General features: G+C 37.5%; 1 protein-coding gene and 1 long non-coding RNA gene across 6 annotated transcripts in view; both read right to left on the bottom strand.

Moving 5' to 3' along the window:
* The window catches only part of PDS5A (PDS5 cohesin associated factor A), a 125,751-nt gene that overhangs the window by 106,709 nt on the left and 1,362 nt on the right, over positions 1–17,680 (bottom strand). The gene's annotated exons all lie outside the window — the stretch shown is intronic.
* LOC309662016 overlaps positions 1–17,680 on the bottom strand; it is a 26,736-nt gene extending 9,056 nt beyond the window's left edge. The window contains exon 1 of the long non-coding RNA XR_014264427.1: positions 264–17,680. This is a non-coding gene — a long non-coding RNA (uncharacterized lncRNA). The remainder of the gene's footprint in view (positions 1–263) is intronic.

Raw genomic sequence — 17,680 nt, 5'->3', positions numbered from 1 at the left:
TCCGGGAAGATCCCACGTGCCACGGAGCAACTAAGCCTGTGTGCCACAACTACTGAGCCTGTGCTCTAGAGCCTGCGAACCACAGCTACTGAGCCCGTGAGCCACAGCTACTGAAGCCCGCGCGCCTAGAGCCTGCGCACCACAATGAGAAGTGGCCCCTGCTGGCCGCAACTAGAGAAAGCCCGTGCGCAGCAATGAAGACCAAATGCAGCCAAAAAAAAAAAAAAAAAAAAAAAAAAAAAGAGTAGCCATTTCAGTCAAACTCTAATAGTATTGCACCTACACCCACCTCAGATTTTGGTAATTTTTTGATTGTCAGTCTCCAATCCAGAGTGGTTCCTATTGGCTGAGTCCACTGAGACAACAATGCTAAGGACTGATGAGCATACACACTCATTCTACGCTGATCTCTGAAACTGATCTCCTCCTTAGAGCACAAAAAGAACACAAATTAAATTCTGGATTTATTCAGACCATGTGTGTGAGTTCTGTTCTGCCTCTCAATAGATATGTGACTTGAATAAATAAATAAGTCCTTCTTTGTCTATAAAACAAAGATAATAATACAATCTTAAAAGATTATGATATTTTGAGATAACAGACATGAAGTTCCCAGCCTAGTGTCTGGTATACATGGGTCCATGATAAATTAAAATTACCATATTTATTCATTCTAACACCCAAATTTTAACATGTCTGATACTCACATGTGTCTTAAAAATCAGTGATCTTAGAAAAAGTCACAGCTGGAAGTAACTGTAAGAAGTGCTGTTGTTGGCGCTTGTACAAACTTCAGTTTGAAAACCTTGGGCTGACAATGCCTGACAATATCTAGAAAAGCACTAGCACCAAATCCTGCAGCATTAAGTGTTTAATGATTTGGAAGAACATCTCAGAAACAACACTGGGGCACTTTAAAAAAAAATATCTTTATTGGAGTATAATTGCTTTACAATGGTGTGTTAGTTTCTGCTGTACAACAAAGTGAATGAGCTGTATGCATATATATATCCCTACATCCCCTCCCTCTTGAGCCTCCCTCTCACCCTCCTTATCCCAGCCCTCTAGGTCATCACAAAGCATCAAGCTGATCTCCCTGTGCTATGCAGCAGCTTCCCACTAGCCATCCATTTTACATTTGGTAGTGTACATATGTCAATGCTACTCTCTCACTTCATCCCAGCTTCCTCTTCCCCCGCTGTGTCCTCAAGTCTGTTCTCTATGTCTGCATCTTCATTCCTGCCCTGGCACTGGGTTCATCGGTACTGTTTTTGTAGATTCCATATATGTGCATTAGCATACGGTATTTGTTTTTCTCTTTCTGGCTTACTTCACTCTGTATGACAGACTCTAGGTCCACCCACCTCATTACAATAACTCAATTTCGGTCCTTTTTATGGTTGAGTAATATTCCATTGTATATATGTGCCATATCTTCTTCATCCATTCATCTGTCGATGGACATTTAGATTGCTTCCAAGTCCTGGCTATTGTAAATAGTGCTACAATGAACATTGTGGTACATGTATCTTTTTGAATTATGGTTTTCTCAGGGTATATGCCCAGTAGTGGGATTGCTGGGTCATATGGTAGTTCTATTTTTAGTTTTTTAAGGAACCTCCATACTGATCTCCACAGTGGCTGTATCAATTTATGTTCCCACCAACAGTGCAGGGTTCCCTTTTCTCCACACCCTCTCCAGCATTTACTGTTTCTAGTTTTTTTGATGATGGCCACTCTGACCAGTGTGAGGTGATACCTCATTCTGGTTTTGATTTGCATTTCTCTGCAGATTAGTGATGTTGAGCATCTTTTCATGTGTTTGTTGGCAATCTGTATGTCTACTTTGGAGAAATGTCTATTTAGGTCTTCCACCCATTTTTGGATTGGGTTATTTGTTTTTTTGATATTGAGCTGCATGAGCTGCTTGCATATTTTGGAGATTATTCCTTTGTCAGTTATGGGGCACTTTTTCAAGATATTCTTTATCACTAATACTTCTGACAACAATTTCACTGCATGGGAAAACAAAAACATCAACATCTAGTCAAGAATAAGATTTACAAGGGTCAAACTGAATGCGAAGATTTTTAGGACTAACAGCCAAATTATTTCAATTTTATTTTCCTTTATATGTGTAAAAATATGAAATTTAAGTTAACCCTTGAGTTAGACTATTCAGATGGAATAGTGTTTTAACTTAAAAACCAATAATATCTCCCAGAATAGGGTATTTGTCACCTAGGGACTGATACTGCATAACTACTGAGACTATCTGGAAAGAGGTGAGAACATCCTCATTTTTAAAAGAAGGATAGCTGTATCTTGTTAGATGGAAACATGAAACAATTTTTCTTGTTCTACTGAAGTTCACATATCAGAATAGTATGCTAATTATTTACACAGTGTCTCTCAACTCCAAATCCACCTCCTCTATACTCTGTTCTCTGATGTTGAGACTGGGATTCTGGAAAATGCATTGCGTAGACTTCTTTGACAGGAAGGTGATTAGAAGGCAGGAGAGGAAAAAGAGAATTCCTTCTTGTTTTTCTTGCTACTCCTGCAAACATCATTCCAGTAGTCTTCAGCTTCTTTCAGCACTCAACACCCCTTAATTGATAGTATTTGTTGTTAGTATTTTTAAACACTGAATGGCTTCAGAAAGTAGCTTTGGCTACTGGTGTGGGGCTGTTTCTCAATGAATTCAAGCTGTAACCAAAGGGCTGTTAAGCACATCTATGTGAAAATTTAACATATTTCAATAACTAACATCCACTGAATCACAAGAAATGTCAAGCTCCTTCTTCCTGTGCTGCCAAAAATTATAACAAAAACTGAGATTTCCATTTCCATGCTCAAACTGCAATTCTAGCAGGATTTTTAGGACCTCAACACACATGCACAGGAAATTTCCACATTTCAAAGTCCATTTCACATTGCAGTTGAGGAACTTCCACCTAACCCTTCCACTGGAAGCTATTAATATGCAATGTAATGACATGCTAAAAGGCAATTATCAAGAGAAAAGTATAAAATAATTCTATAAATGCCTTCCAAGCAATGAATATGGTCAATTAAAATCATATGTTCATGAACTGATATCAATATTTGGAAGTCGCTGTGTGAAAAAACATTTTCAAATGAAATACACCACATTTCACTACAGATCAGCATTAATAGGTAAACATTTGAAATCAATTTTGGTGATAGAAAACACTAACTTTGAGCCCCAATTAAGTAAAATGTTAGTTCCACACCTTCCCCTCCAAAGAATTCCATTTTTCTCATTAGCAGACCTGTGTTACAAAAAAAAAAAGAGTACTGAATCACTATGTTTTGAATTTTGTTAAAAAAAAAAAAAGTTCTTACTGTGTAAGTACTTGCAGAGTACTCTCTTGACCCACAAAATAAATTTTTACTGACCCTTCACAGAAAAAATCCACCAATCCCAGGTATATACCCAAGATAAATGAGTCCTTACCACTACCAAAAACCATGTACATTATTCATAGAAGTTTTTTTTCATAAAAGCAAAAAACTACTAACCCAAATACCTATCAATAACAGTATGGATAAATAAATTTTGGTGTACTCATATAATGAAAATCACTACAACCCATAACAACATGGATGAATTTCAGACACAACGTTTAGGAAAAAGAGTCAGACATAAAAGAGTACATACTGCATGATTTCATTTATATTAAGTTTGATGGCAAGACTAATCTAAGTTGATAAAGATCAGAAGGGTCTCTTATCTCTGGGGAAGGGACCATACGGCAGCCTGCTGCAGTGCCATCTTGATCTGGATAATGACAATATGCATATATGTATGTAAAAATTAATAAAATGTTATACTTAAGGTTTATGAACTTTACTATATGTAAAAATTTATATATTTTTAAAAAGAGGAAACACACAGTTAATGTTATATAGATCATCTCCCAAGTCCCTGTGATTTTACATTTTTTCAGGCTGTATCTGTGATTGAAGATAATAGAAGAGTTATAAACTTAAGAACATATCAATAGGAATGACCAAATTTGAAGAACACAAAGAGAAATGACTGAAAAAAGAAAAAGAGCCCCAGTGATCTGAGGGCAATATAAAAAAAAAAATCTAACATATGTGTAAGTGGATCCTGGAAAGAGGAAAAAAGGGGGGAGAAGGAAAAAAAAAAAGAAAAAACAGCTTGACGATATCATGACCAAAAACTCCCCAAATTTGGTGAAAGACATAAATTTATAGATCCAGGAAGGTCAGTGATTCCAAATCAGGACAAGTATTTGGGAAACACAAACCTCAGGGCATCACAATGAAACTGCTGAACATCAAAGAAAAATAAACACCATGAAAGCAGCCAGAAAAAAATCTCACATTACATACAAAGAAACAAAAATAAATATTACCACTGACTTCTCATCTGAAGCACTGGAGAACACCAGACAGTGGAATTACATCTTTAAAGCACTGAAACTGTCAACCCAGAATTTTATATCCAAAAAGTAATATCCTTAAAAAATGAAGGTTAAATAAACATTTTCAGACAAATGAAAACTAAGTGAAATTATCTCAGCAAATCTTCACTAAAAGAAACACTAAAGGGAAGTTTCTCAGGTTGAAGGGATATATCATCAGGTGGAAAATCGGACATTTGAGAAAAAATGAAAAAAAGCACAAGAAATGGTAATAAGTGCATAAATATAAAAGACTACTTCCCTTGCATTTATTTAAAATACATATAACTGTTTAATGTGGGGTTTATAATGCATGTATAGCATAAAGGGTGGGGCTGTGATAAATGGACCCATAGTAATGGAAGGTTCTTACATTTCACATGAAATAGCACAAAAATAAAAGTCTAAGACTATGAACAGTTAAGGATATGTATTGCAATCCCTGTACAACCAGACAGACAGACATAGCCAGACAGATACACACACACACACAGTGAAAAGATATACCTATAAAATCAAAAATAATTAAAATGGAATTCTAAAAAATAGCAAATTAAGATAAAAGGCAGGGCTCCTTCCCCGGTGGTCCAGTGGCTAAGACTCTGCACTCCCAATGCATGGGGCCTGGGTTTGACCCCTGGTCAGGGAACTACATCCCACATCCCACAACTAAAAGATCTCGCATGCCGCAACTATAGATTCTGCATGCCACAACTAAAAGATCCCACGTGCCACAATTAAGACCGGACACAGGGCTTCCCTGGTGGCACAGTGGTTAAGAATCTGCCTGCCAATGCAGGGGACATGGATTCGATCCCTGGTCTGGGAAGATCCCACATCCCGTGGAGCAGCTAAGCCCATGCACCACAACTACTGAGCCTGTGCTCTAGAGCCCATGAGCCACAACTACTGAGCCCATGTGCCACAACTACTGAAGCCTGCACTCCTAGAGCCTGTGCTCCGCAACAAGAGAAGCCACTGCAATGAGAAGCCCACACACCGCAACAAACAGTAGCCCCTGCTCACTGCAACTAGAGAAAGTCTGCACACAGCAATGAAGACCCAACGCAGCCAAAAATAAATAAATAACATTTTTTAAAAAAGGATGAGAACTGAATATAGTAGACAAGATTATATAACATGATTTCCAAGAGATCTAAAAATATTTTCATTTTATTACTGCCTGATGCTTTTTAACACTTTCTTCAAAGCTATTTAGGTATATGCTTCAAGAAGAAAATCATTTTGAAACTTCTGCCAGAAACAAAGCAGTCTCCTTATATACACTGACTCAGTCCTTATAAATCTTAAACACTTTTATTCAATGATTTTCTTTTTGCAGATGAGAAATTCACCTCTACTTATTTTATAGGGGCTAGATAAAGGCTATGCAATTCAACAAACATTTGAAATTATAGGATATAATACATGGCCACTGAACTTAATTTTCAAGTATTGAAATAATTTGACGGACTTCCCTGGTGGTACAGTGGTTAATAATCCGCCTGCCAATGCAGGGGACATGGGTTCCTTCCCTGGTCTGGGAAGATCCCACGTGCTGCAGAGCAACTAAGGCTGTGCGCCACAACTACTGAACCTGTGCTCTAGAGCCCGCGAGCCACAACTACTGAGCCCGCACGCCACAACTCCTGACCTGCATGCTGCAACTACTGAAGCCTGCACACAGCAATGAAGACCCAATACAGCCAAAAATAAATAAAAAGTAGAAAAAATAATAATAATTTGGCATCAAATTACAATTAATGTTTACTTGAATTCCTACCACAGAAATTCCAGGAAATTTTGGAAAAACATGCACTGAATATATATAATAAAAATCTGGGACTTCCTTGGTGGCATAGTGGTTAAGAATCTGCCTGCCAATGCAGGGGACACGGGTTCCATCCCTCGTCCGGGAAGATCCCACATGCCACAGAGCAACTAAGCCCGTGCGCCACAACTACTGAAGCCCATGTGCCTAAAGCCTGTGCTCCACAACAAGAGAAGCCACTGCAATGAGAAGCACGCGCACCGCAACGAGTAGTAGCCCCCACTCACTGCAACTAGAAAAAGCCTGCGCGCAGCAACAAAGACCCAACGCAGCCAAAAATAAATAAATAAATAAATAAATAAATAAATAAATAAATAAATAAATAAATAAATAAATTTTTTAAAAATCCAATTCATATTGTTATAATCTAGTACATAAAATTCTACTAACTGCTCTGAAAATTTTACTCATCCACAGCCTTCACACCTAGTATCATGTGACTAAACTCTAAGCAACCAACAGATTCATTCAGACAGTATCAATTAGAAGTGGATTACTATTCAACCAAAGATACTATCTGGTCTGGACATGAGGATAAAAAAACTCCACAAATAGGCCTCAAAGAAGGGTGGTATTCACGTGCTTAAAAAACTCCTTGGTCACCTAGCTTTGCTAATCATGCAAAACCACAATGTAGACATATCCCTCTTTAGCTCTATTTTTTTTTTAAATTCAAATTCCTCTGTCATTTAAGGCTTCTACCAATTTCATTGGTATCTTCCTCTTTTTTCCTCTCAACTACTCTTTTAGGATGCTTTAGCTCTAGCGAAACTATCCTACTCATTTTCTTCAAACACACCAAGCATGCTTCTGTCTCTGTCTTTGTCCCTGCTATTCATCTGTTTGAAATGTTTTACCACTCTTTGCTTACCAAAGTCTAAGCCTTCAAATCCCAGTACAACTGTCACCTTTTCCTTGAAACATCCCTTGACCACCAAAATTCTTAGTACCTCTTTATCCAAAGAAACAGATACAATCCTAGCACATAACTGACATTTAACGTATGATATAATAATCTCAAATATCCTTCATATAAACGGAAATCCATTCCAGTGTTATTCCTAGTATAAATCCAGGTTCCCCTAATGGACTCATGTTATTTAAGGGCTGGCTTTATCAGCACTAATCACAGGGCCCCCATTTGGTAGGAAGTTTTAAGTGTTTGATCTTAATAATAATTTTACAATATAACATGAAAAACAACACATATGTTATGGCAGTTCCCAACTTTTAAAATATCACATAATATACAAAAAATGATGTAATATCTGTAATCTCCAAAGGCTGAGGGACTCTGTATTTAGGCGTACTTACAACTGTGTAGAGTATCAGTTGGGAAGATCTGTACTAATGTAAAAGACCAAATGCCAACAGCAAGGGAAAGAAATTTAGTAAACTCCTTTGTTATGTTTGTGTTTAGCTTTCTATTACAACCGTTACCTAGAAACGTCTCTCGATTTGTTGTCTTCAGCAAATAAAAACTTGTTATGCTTTTTTATCATGTATAAACTCCACTCATTTTATCTTTCTGACCAGTGAATTCAACGGGACATACTTCCATATGCCAACAACCTCAGCCAAAGTAGTGTTGAATTTAAATAATTAACTCTGAAAATAGAAGCTAATAGGAACAAAATTCATTAATGCTTTAAGCCTATTCTCCTACTATGAACACAAAGCAGTTTTTCCCTTGGACATCTGTAGATTTCTGATAATGGGAAAATAAATCACGGCACTGGCATTTTACTTGCCAATACCGTTATTTATTTCACTTATGATTTTAAATAATAAGCCTTCATCTCATTTCTATTTAACTCAAGGTCTTGAATGAAGACCTAAGTGAGGCTTGATGATTTCAACATCATCTTTGTTCCTAAAATTTTGTCTCCAACTCTACCCCACCCACCCTCATTTCTTTAAACATACTAAAAAAGTCACTCAACTCCTTTTGAGTTTCTAAGGAAATCTAAATAGGGTTCTTATCCTTTTGAACCTCAGTGGAGCACTTATATTTAATCATTCTCATAAAGAACTTCTCTTGTTGCCGGGAGGCAATAAAATGGCCTTTTGGGGCAAGATGTTAATTTGCCAATTTGCTACTTTAAAAGTACGCATTACTTGACAATACATTACTGAGAGGCTGGACACTCTTATACTTGCTGGTGGAAGTACAAAATGGTACAACCCATATGAAGGAGAATATGACCACCTCTAACAAAAACACTTAGAAATGTACCCTTTGGCCCAACAATCCTAGGAACTTACCCTAGGAACTTACCCTAAAGACACACTTCCACAAATACAAAGCAATGTGTAACAAGGTTATTCACTTCAGCATTACTTGTAAAAGGAAAATATTACAAGCAATCTCAAATCAACAATGAGAGCCTAGTTGAGTAAACTATGGCACATCTACACATAGAATACTATAACGCCATGAAAATGAATTTAAAGACATTTCCAGATATGGTGTGATTTCCAAGACATATTGGGTGAAGAAAGCAAAGTACAATAGAGTATATATAGTAGTTTATCTTTTAAGAAGGGCGGTTAAAAAAAAAAAAGAAGAAGAAGAAGGGCGGTAACACAGAAAGGATAAACCAGAAACTAATGAAAATGATTATCTACAGAGGGGAGGTGGGTGGAAATGAAGTGGAAAGAATAAAGATGGCAAGAAGACTTCTAAAAGTGTAAGTTTTTCTATAGTTTTGACTCTTGAACCATGTAAAATTAAATAAAAAGAATGAACAATGTAATTCCTAAAACTGAATACAAACACTCCTACAACTGAACAACAATAAAACAAATAGCCTGATTAAAAAATGGGCAAAGGACTTGAATAGACATTTTTCTAAATAAGATATACAAATGACCAATAAGCATGAAAAGATGCTCAACATCACCAGTCATCAGGGAAACACAAATCAAAACCACAACGAGACATTACCTCATACCTGTTAGGATGGCCACTATCAAAAACACAGAAAATAAGCACTGATGTGGAGAAACTGAAACCCTTGTGTACTACTGGTGGGAAGGTAAAATGAAGCAGCTACTACGGAAAACAGTATGAAGGGTTCCTCAAAAATGTTTAAATAGAACTATCATATGACCCAGCAATCCCAGCAATATATATCCAAAAGAATTGAAAACAGGGTCTCTAAGAGATATACGCACACCCATGTTCACTGCAGCATTATTCACGATAGCTGAAAGGTGGAAGCAACCTAAACTTCCATTAATGGATAAAGAAAGTGTGGTAGATACATACACTGTAACACTACACAGCCTTAAAAAAGAAGAAAATCCTGTCATATGCTACAACATGGATAAACCTTAACGACTTCATGCTAAGTGAAATAAGCCAGTCACTAAAGGACAAATACCATATGATTCCACATTTATATGTGAGGTATCTAAAGTAGTCAAACTCCTAGAAACAGGAAGTGGTCACTAAGGGCTGAGGGGGATGGGGGAAAGGGAGTTGTTCAGTGGGTACAGAGTTTCAGTTTTACAAGATGAAAACGTTCTAGGGATCTGTAGTATTGACAACGTACATATAGTTAACACTACTGTACTGTGTACACTTAAAAATCGCTAAGATGGTTTTTGTTATGTTTTTTACCACAATAAAAAAAAAAAATCAAGCAAGGATAATACTCGTCAGTAGAAATGAAGAGTCCAGTCCACCAGAGTGAATGTATGTATGTATATGTATATACATATAAAATTGAATACAAACAGAAAAAAATAAACCAATTGTTGGGACTTCCCTGGTGGCGCAGTGGTTAAGAATCCGTCTGCCAATGCAGGGGACACGGGTTCCATCCCTGGTCCAGGAAGATCCTACATGCTGCAGAGCAACTAAACCCGTGCTCCACAACTACTGAGCCTGCACTCTAGAGCCTGCAAGCCACAACTACTGAGCCCATGCCCTGCAACTACTGAAGCCCGTGCGCCGGAACTACTGAAGCCCGTGCTCCGCGACAAGAGAAGCCACCACAATGAGAAGCCCATGCACCACAACGAAGATTAGCCCCCACTCGCCACAACCAGAGAAAGCCCGTGAGCAGCAACAAAGACCTAACACAGCCATCAATCAATCAATCAAGGCAACATTTTATAACCACCAAAGTGGGTGCTAAAACAGTTGAGTAAGAATTGTTGGAAAACAAATTATTCTTAAAAACTATTTATTACCTTAAATATTACTTATTAATTGCAAAGAGAGGGAAATACCTTTACAATGCAGAGAGCTGTACACAAGTGATCAACTTAGCAAAGCCAATAGGACAAAATGACATTATATGTCTCCTGATATGATGCTAAGGGAACTACACAACACCAATTGTGTAGTATACGTGCCAAAAAAGGTTCAATTTGAATCTAAGCATGAGGAAATGAGACAAAACAGATTATGAACTCTTATAAGACAAATGCTTCAAAAAATGTCATGAACAACACACCCCCAGAAAATGAGAGGACTTTCTAGATTAAAACAGACAAGAGAGACGTAATAAATGCATGTGATCCTATGCTGCAACTTGGATAGAGGAAGAAAAATTCAACTTTTAAAAAGTCATTTTTAGGGCAACTGAGGGAATTTTATTATGGATAGTATAACAGATATCACTGTATCAATGTTAAATTCCTTGAGTGTGATAACGATAATTGTTATAAAGTAGGAGAATGTCCTTGTTCTAAGAAGACTGCTGAAGCATTCAGAGGTGGAATGTCATGACAGATGCAAGTAACTCTCAAACAAAAAAGTATGTTACATCTGTCTCCCTCTGTGTGTGTGTGTTTGGAGAAACATTAAAGCAAGCAAAAGTAACAAAATGTTAACAACTGGTGAATCTAAATGAAGGGATGAGTGTTGAAGGTACAACTTTTCCAACTTTTCTAGAGAGATAAAATGTCTCAAAATAAGAAGTTAAAATAGGGCTTCCCTGGTGGCGCAGTGGTTGAGAATCTGCCTGCTAATGCAGGGGACACGGGTTCGAGCCTTGGTCTGGGAAGATCCCACATGCCACGGAACAACTAGGCCCGTGAGCCACAACTACTGAGCCTGCACGTCTGGAGCCTGTGCTCCACAACAAGAGAGGTCGCGATAGTGAGAGGCCCACGCACCGTGATGAAGAGTGGCCCCCGCTTACCACAACTAGAGAAAGCCCTCGCACAGAAATGAAGACCCAACACAGCCAAGAATAAATAAATAAATTAATTAATTTAAAAAAAAAGAAGTTAAAATAGATTTTTTTAGAAAGAGAGAAGGGGGGAATCATCATTATGATTGGCCAGTGATACTTCCTAGTAAAAATTCAAAAAATGTAAGAAACAAGTTCTAGGATCAAATCATGAGCCTCCCCCATAATTCCTCCCTAACTAGCACGTAAAAAAGTTCCTACAATTTTTTTCTTAGAGTATTTAAAATAAATTTTACAAATCTAGCAAATTGGCTGCAAATATATACTGTTGTTTTTGAGATTAAATGTTTTTCAAATGTATGAATGTAACTACAAAGTATAGTACACTTTGACTTATCATGAGAGCTCCTGTGGTAAAGACGGCTACAAATTCTTTCCTACTTCTTCCATTGAGAAGTAGGGTCAATTTTTCTCTCCTTGAATGTCAGCTGTGCTATGACTACTTTATAGCGGTATGACTACCGTAGAGTAAGGTAGAAGTGCCACTACCAATTCTGAATAAAGTCTTTAAAAGTACTGGCAACTTCCTCCATAGTGTCTTGGAACCCTGAACCCAACTACCCTGCTGGAGAGACCATGTGGAGAAGCCTTAACACTACATCATAGACAGGAAGAAGGGCCCAGCTGAGTCCAGTCTTTCTGCTGTTCCTACTGAGGTACCAAGTGTTTGAGAGAAGCCAGTGTGTATATACTTCACCAGTCTAATCACCAGCTGAATACCAGTGAGTGAGCCCAGTATGCGATGTGGAGCAGAATAATCAAGCCAAGTCCTGCCCAAATTTCTAATCCACAAAACTGTGATATAGTAAGAAAAGTTACCAACAGTAGGCAAAAAGTAGAAGTCACCCAAGTGTCCATCAAAGGATGAAAGGATAAACAAAAGATGTTATACACGTGAATTCTGACACATACTACGATACAGATAAACCTTGAAGACATCATGCCAAGTGAAATAAGCCAGTCACAAAAGCAGCAATATTTTATGATCCCACTTATATGAGGCTCCTAGAATAGCCCAATTCATAGAGACAGAAAGCAGAAAGGTGGTTGCCTGGGCTGGGGGAAGGGGAGAATAGAGTTATAATTTAATGGGTACAGAGTTCAGTTAAGGATGATGAAAAGTTGTGGAGATGGATAGTGATGAGGTTGCATAACAATGTGAATGTACTTACGGCACTGAACTGTACACTTAAAAATGATTAAAATGGTAGGGGCTTCCCTGGTGGTGCAGTGGTTAAGGATCCACCTGCCACCACAGGGGACACGGGTTCGAGCCCTGGTCCGGGAAGATCCCACATGTCGTGGAACAACTAAGCCCATGCACCTGTTACTACTGAGCCTGCGCTCTAGAGCCCACAATCCACAACTACTGAGCCCGCGTGCCACAACTACTGAAGCCTGCATGCCTAGAGCCCGTGCTCCGCAACAAGAGAAGCCACCGCAACGAAAAGCCCGCACACCGCAATGAAGAGCAGCCCCCGCTCACTGCAACTAGAGAAAGCCCGCGCGCAGCAACAAAGACCCAACGCAGCCAAAGACAAATAAATAAATAAATAGATAGATAAATAGATAAATAAATAAATAAAATAAAAGCTGTGCTGCATGAAGTATTACTTCACAAATGTATACTGGCTATATTTTAGGACTTCATTTTAAGAAATCTTGCCTCTCCATTTAACTTCTTAATTACTTAGCAGAATCTTCTGCATTAATACAAATATTAAAGTAAAAGATATAAACAAAATTCAGACTTGAAATTACATACTGAATTATGAGCAAAATTAGCATACTATGTGGCAATTAGGGATAAATAAAAGTCATTTATGCAAGTGAAAATAATTACAACAAATCAAGTATTTCTGACGTCCACCTGAGGGGAAGGAAAATGAAAGAATTCATGGCCTTCCTGCCCCTAATCTATTCCTCCCCTCTTCCAACCTAGGTTTGATGAGAAAAGGGAGATGTCCCACCTAAATCAAGTTCACCATATCCCAATTCCTACTGAACTATCCAACAGGCCAGACTATAAAAAGTAGAAGAGCGAGCACGTGGAAGAGGGAGAATGGCTGACAGAAAGAGAAAGATTACAGAAAAATACAAAGAAAACACAGAAGTAACACCTAGTGGGAGAAAAGTGGGGGACATTTCCAGAACAATAAAACCCTATTATTTAATTTTTCCTAATTCTTAGCACCAAGGTAGTAAGTATTTTGATTTGATTCTGTGACAGAATGAATATGGCAGGTTTGGGTATAGGGTTGTGGCTAGAGAACTGTCTGGGGCACTGAACTCTGAGAGCAGATAATAAGAAATGGATATAGTAACAAACTTCATCCTAATCCCTCCTTTTAAAAACCAAGGCTTTCAAGGGCTTCCCACTTCCAAAATAGCAAAAAAGGAAGAAAAAAAAAGTGCATAGCACACAGCTTTGTAATACATGATCTGAGATAGACTGTATAACAAACTGTGGGCAGAAGCACTTAATGGAACTTTGTACAACATTGTTTATAGGTGTATCTTGTTTATAAAACTTATCAGACATGATTTGCATTAGTTTCAGAATCCTTAATGAAATCTTGATGCTTAATGCAACACTGGTATTAAAATGTCTGCTATCCTTGCAAACAGCTTTTGTATGAATTTTAATATTTCTGCCAATTAATATATATTTGTAATTTATCTAAATAACAAAACTGTTAATGATGGTTTTCAGCTTTATGTGACTAGGGTTGGTCACAACCTCTGAGACTCAATTTCTTCATCCGGAAAATTAGAACAAAATGAAATAACCTCTAAGCTACCTTCTGGTTCTAAAATTCTAAATATCTGTGTTATCATCTCTAGTATGCAATCTCAGATAAAGTACTTAGTTGCAATTCAAAATATTTTCAAATTATCCTTCATCTTCAAAAATAAAAATATTTCTCTAAACCAGGATTAATACAAAGTATTCGAAGAGTAGCCCCCGCTCCACGAAAGCCCTAGCAGCAGAGAAGACACAACGCAGCCAAAAAAAAAAAAAAAATACAAAGTATTCATTCGTTCATTCAAGGAATATATGTTGAGAACCTATATGCCAGGTATTAAACTTAGCACTGGGAGGATACAAAAGTAAACAAACAGATGTGATACCTATATTCATGAAGCTTACAGAGAAGCTGGGGAGACAAACCAAATAAACATATGCATAAATGTAATATCACATCTGTAATAAGTGATATGAAGGAATTAAAAGAATATATTAACAAGGAATCTAAGAGACTTCCCTTAATGAACTGGGAGGAAGAGTATGTATATGGGCTACATAATTCTAAATCTGTCTAGACAGAAATGAGCATGGCATGTTCAAGGAACTGACAGAAGGCCAGTGTGACTGGACATAAAAATATTTAAAGTAGTTCCTTGGAAACAGAAATTAAAACTTCTAAAATACAAAAGTATGTCTAAGTTCTTCCAAAGATATACTCTAAGAATTATTTTCAAGAAAGCTTCAAAGCATCACAATAATTTCTCTCTAATGTTAAAAAAAAAACGCTGTCCCAAATCTCCCTGCAAAAGACCAAGTTAACTCTCATTGATTCCCTTCTCTTTTCACTTTACTGTTTTCAACTGCATAATAAAAATCACAACTTCTTTGTTCAACTTTGTTTAGATTCCTTAGAAGAAAGCAGCTATAAGAATAAAAAGATACATGATGCTATTGCCCTGGCTCTGCCACTAACCTGTCCTATGGCTGACCTTGGTAAATGTTACTTGGCCACTTTGGGTCTAACTTTTGTTATCTGTGAAATAAAGGGAGTTCCAGAATTTCTTTTAGAATCCTTCTAACTCTAAAATTATGGTTCCACTGTAAAAATTCTTGTTCCAGTCTTGAAAACCGAAGAAAATGGACCAAACGTCTCTGAATTCCACTAACCAAGATTTTTTTTTTTTTAATTTATTTGTTTTTATTTTTGGCTGCGTTGGGTCTTCGTTGCTGCACGTGGGCTTTCTCTAGTTGCGGCGAGCGGGGGCTACTCTTCATTGCGGTGTGTGGGCTTCCCATTGCGGTGGCTTCTCTTGTTGTGGAGCACAGGCTCTGGGCGCGCGGGCTTCAGTAGTTGTGGCACGTGGGCTCAGTAGTTGTGGCTCGAGGGCTCTAGAACACAGGCTTAGTAGCTGTGGCGCACGGGCTTAGTTGCTCCGTGGCATGTGGGATCTTCCCGGACAAGGGCTCGAACCTATGTCCCCTGCACTGGCAGGCGGATTCTTAACCACTGCGCCACCAGGGAAGCCCCACTGACCAAGATTTTACTTGCCTTTAAGCGCTTTTGTATTTATACAGCATTTGAACATTGTTACTGTGTTATAACAAACTACTGAATTTATAAAATTTATCCACAAATAACACGAAAGTTATCAAAAATACAGTTAAATATTGTTTGAAACCTATACTTCCAATGAGACAGTAATACTTTAAACATGGATCCCTAAAATGTACAAAGTCAAAATCGACTTAGAAAGGCAGGAGGAAGACAGAATCATAATTCTTGAGAAAAGCAAAATTTTAGCAATAGGACATTCAAATTGGTTAATATGTATATCAAATTTAACTTCCAAAAGAACTCATAAAAAATGAATATTCTAACTGTATGCTCATTCTAGACTTGGTGTCAATTTCTAGTTAACAATATTTCTGATATTTAATCTATTTCCAAATGGAAGATGTATATATAGTCATAACTTTTCTTTTTTTAACCAAATTATCCATCACTAGAATTCAAGGTTTTGATATTCTTAATATGAAAATAAAAATTAAAAGACCTATAAATTTTTTAACTTAGCTTTATATTTCATAATTCATATTTCAGCATCTCAGAACACTTAAGAACAATAACAATATAACCTTAAGACGCATCAATTAAGCACCCTACTTCATGTACAGTCTTTAGTATCAAGGTTTATTTTAATGGATGGCATTGTGTCCCATTCCTTCCAAAGGGGCAACAAACTGCAGAATCCAATTAGATTTTTAACAACAAACTACAGGAATACTTTAAATATTAATCACTCATAACATGATAAACACTTACTAGGCACTATAAGTTCTAAAAGCAAAGGGGCAAGATTATTCCTTAAAATACATTTCACCAAGTGGCCAAGGTGAAGACTGGCAAAGTGTCAACATCGTTTCTTCCCTCACCTCCCACCAACTCTGATTGATTCTAACACTGAAATGTGTCTTGTATCGTTCCCTATCACTCTATTCCCACTATCATAGCCCTACTTCATGATTTCAACATCTCTGACCTAGACTACTGTTAACAGTTTCCTAGCTGGACTCCCTGTCTCCAGTCTTACCCTGTTCCAATCCAGCCCCGACAGTGACAACCAAAACATCTTCAGCATTGCCAAATGTCTCCTGGGGCTCAAAGATGTCCTGGTTGAGAACCACTGCATCAAGCTGATCCCTTAACAAGAACAGCACTTACTTTGTAAGGCTGTGTCCACAATCTATGTCCATGCAACAAAAAGCAAAAAATTAACTTACTTAAGGCTGAAACTTACAACCTGGACATTAGGACCACCATGCTTAAAAATACGCTGACTCCTTATAAAAAGAGCCATAATCACTCTCTCTTAAAACCCCTTTGGGGACTTCCTTGGTGGTCCTGTGGTTAAGACTCTGTGCTCCCAATGCAAGGAGCGCAGGTTTGATCCCTGGTCAGGGAACTAGATCCCCGCATGCCTCAACTTAAGACCCAGCGCAGCCAAATAAATAAATATTTAAACAAACAAACACACACAAACCCCTTTGAACATATGGACATAAATCATCACTTTACTTCAAGGCTGAATTTTGAAAAGTCAGTCCCTTCTGTCAAAGTTTAACCATACTATATACATATTTAAGCTTCTGGATGTTAGGAAATTGTGATAATTTTTAAAATGCCTTTTGTGCTGTGATAAATCAGTCTCCTCAGAAGTTGATGAAAACCTTCCTAAGCAAATCACTGCCTACCTTTAAGGCTACAAGCTACTCTGAATAGTATTCTCGTAAATATTTCTAGGGGAAAAAACAAACAAACAAACAAAAACTACTCGAATTCTTATACTTAAAAAAAAAGTAAGATTAAAAAAGATCACACACACCCTTCTAATTTCCCATAATGGTTATGTCCCTAACAGAAATCACCATTCAAAGA

The sequence above is a fragment of the Balaenoptera physalus genome, assembly GCF_965194825.1.
Source record: "Balaenoptera physalus genome assembly, chromosome: 5".
Taxonomy (NCBI): Eukaryota; Metazoa; Chordata; class Mammalia; order Artiodactyla; family Balaenopteridae; genus Balaenoptera; species Balaenoptera physalus.
Note: the sequence above shows the minus strand (reverse complement) of the source record. Positions and strands in the feature narration are given on the sequence as shown.